The sequence below is a fragment of the Nannobrachium achirus genome (genome assembly GCF_963921795.1).
Source record: "Nannobrachium achirus genome assembly, chromosome: 4".
Taxonomy (NCBI): Eukaryota; Metazoa; Chordata; class Actinopteri; order Myctophiformes; family Myctophidae; genus Nannobrachium; species Nannobrachium achirus.
Window position 1 is genome coordinate 18,241,741 of NC_137813.1, and position 2,808 is coordinate 18,244,548.

Sequence of the window (2,808 nt, forward strand, 5' to 3'; positions counted from 1 at the left end):
TCCGGATTGGGTCAATCAATGGGGGTAAATTTATTGTAATAAAAGGATTGTCTTAGGAATGCATTAAAATAATACAAATATTATCGAACTCAAGTCTCTATGGCGTTTGTAATCAATAGAAAAAACTCGTACTAAAACTAAAACTATTATGATACATTATAAAAAGTCATCGACTATCTTTTTTCAATGACAGAAACTACAGTAAATCGAAAACTATATAAAAACAAAGTTAAGCGCCCTACATATGGACGGCGGTTGCCGTGGGCTCTCTACCTTGGATGAGTAAACGGCGGACGGTATTTCACAAAGATGACCACATTCCCGCTCTTGGTGCCTGTGAGCGCATGCAAGAACAAGCACGCGTGAGATAATTGCATCGGTTATTTTCAGAGTGCAATTAATTGTAAAATCAGCCATTGCTATACCATTTAAGCCCGCCGAATTAACATTTCGTCAACAAAATCAACTGTAGATCTAGTCGCATAGGCATTGCCACATAGGCATGGATGGATGCCTGGCGGCGGCGGCGGTTCGATTCCTGATCCGGACGGCCTTTGCCGCGTGTCGCTCCCCATCTCTCACCCCATTTCCTGTCAGTCTAATGTCCTATCCAATAAAGGCATAAAAGCCCAAAAACAAAGATCTTTAAAACTAAAAGAGTTCAGATGACTAATATATGACTAAACCTAATTGACATTTTATTCAATCATCCTCATAAAAAAGGCATATTTAAAGCTGTCTGCTTTGAACCCAGTTTCCCTGCACAAGTGTTGATCTAACAGAGCCTGCCTGCATGATCAGGGATAAAATTGATTGAGTCTTGACCATCTGGTCAAAATTCTTGTCAGATCCAGGCTGTGTCTATAGGTGAGATACTGTATGACATGACCCTTGGCCCGATCTGAATGTCTCAATAGACACAAAAGATTATATTACCGCTCAAATATCGTAGTTTTAGCAACATTGTCCATGTCAAGTAGTTAGTTAATGCCTATTTGTTGAAATTATGAACATCTCTATTGACCCCCGGAGGTCTGTGACACACACACACACACACACACACACACACACACACACACACACACACACACACACACACACACACACACACACTGGTGGCTTTTTCTTTTGCGATAAATATGGCATGAAATTGCAGAATCTTTATAATGTTTATGCCTGCAACTTCTAGTTTTATTTTTTGTTTTATGAATTCGCATTTCCACTCTGGACAGCTTTCTGTGTCAGATACATAATGAAATGCACGTTAAACTCCACCCCCTCGCATAGCCAGGCATACTCATCTGCCCCTCGCCCCCAACAACAGATGACCATTAGTACAGTAAATTAATTTGATTGGCTTATTGCCTACCCACAATGACATCATAATAATCTTTCAGCACCGTTTAAGTAAAACATCTGAGTACTTTTTCCACCACTGAGATTTTCAAGCATTTGAAGTATATCTGATCAGACAATAACGCATAATAATTCAGAATAATATCAACTATTATAATAGTGTGGAATTGGAGCAAATGGCTGTTTAAGACAGCCTCTAGTCCAAACCTCTACCAAGGCAAGACGAGACCAGATTAGGCTTGTTTGTGTTTCAACTGAGTTCTAAATCCTGCTCTTTGTTTAAATGGCCACCTGTGGACCCTAAAGTCATAAAAGACAGTGAGACCCCAGGATATATGTTGATAAGGGCGTCAACAGAGCAGCTGTTAAAAGCTTGTCTTGTCTTATTTAGGAATACATTCTAAAATACAGGGTAACCTTATACTAGTTAAATAATCGATAAGTTGGTGAAATGTGGTTAAACACATAGTTGAGTTAATCATATCCTATCTGTGATGATTCTGTGACATTCAAGAAGAGACTACATGCTGATCTTGTCTTCTTGACATACAGTAATTCTTAAACTGTAGTACCTTTAGCATTTAAGGTTTACACTCTTTACATTGTCAGATGCAAACACATGTTTAAGGGTTTTTGGTTTATATAAGTGAGACATACAGTATACACATTGAATAATAAGGTAGAACTGTACTTTAAGACATTGCATTTACTTGGAGTTAAAAATAGTGAACCAAGGATTAGGTCATAAACTGTGCCTGCCTCCCCCATGGCCACAGGCAGCGGAAAACTACAGGGCACCGACACCCGATTCTATTCGTAAGCAGGGAGAGAGACGGAGACAGTTGTCTGTGTGTGTTTCAGATTAGCTGATGACCTGTGACATAGGAGTCTTTGACCCCTCCTCTGCTTTTCCCCCAATGCTTGTGTAAGATGTATAAAATGGGACTGCAAAATGTATCTTAGTTAGTAGAGAGAGAGAAGCCCGCGTACGGCGGAGGACTGTCGGAAAGGCTGGTAGCTCTGGCTTCAGCAGAAATGCATTACCAATACTCTGTCAATAAATGGACCAGGAACAACTGAACAACTCTGCTGCTTTCATTCATCTTTCCTCTCAAGTCCCTCCTGGACCTTTAGGTATTTCAGTCTAATTCAGTCTAATCAAGAAGTCTAATTTAGGAGCTATTCCAGAAACTACATAATGGTACCCAAACCCTGGTTTACTACACATTGATCCAGATCCTGATCCAGAGAGCATTGAGAACCACGACTGTATGAAGTTATCCATTTAACCAACACGCAGTCATAGTAAATGCATGCAAAATGTGTCTTTTACTGAATCATGGCGGAATATTTAATCATAGCAATTGTGCTTCACAGGGAGACGGAGGAGGCCCGATGGTGGTCAAACAGGGTAATCAATGGATCCAGGGTGGAGTTATGAGCTTCGTATAC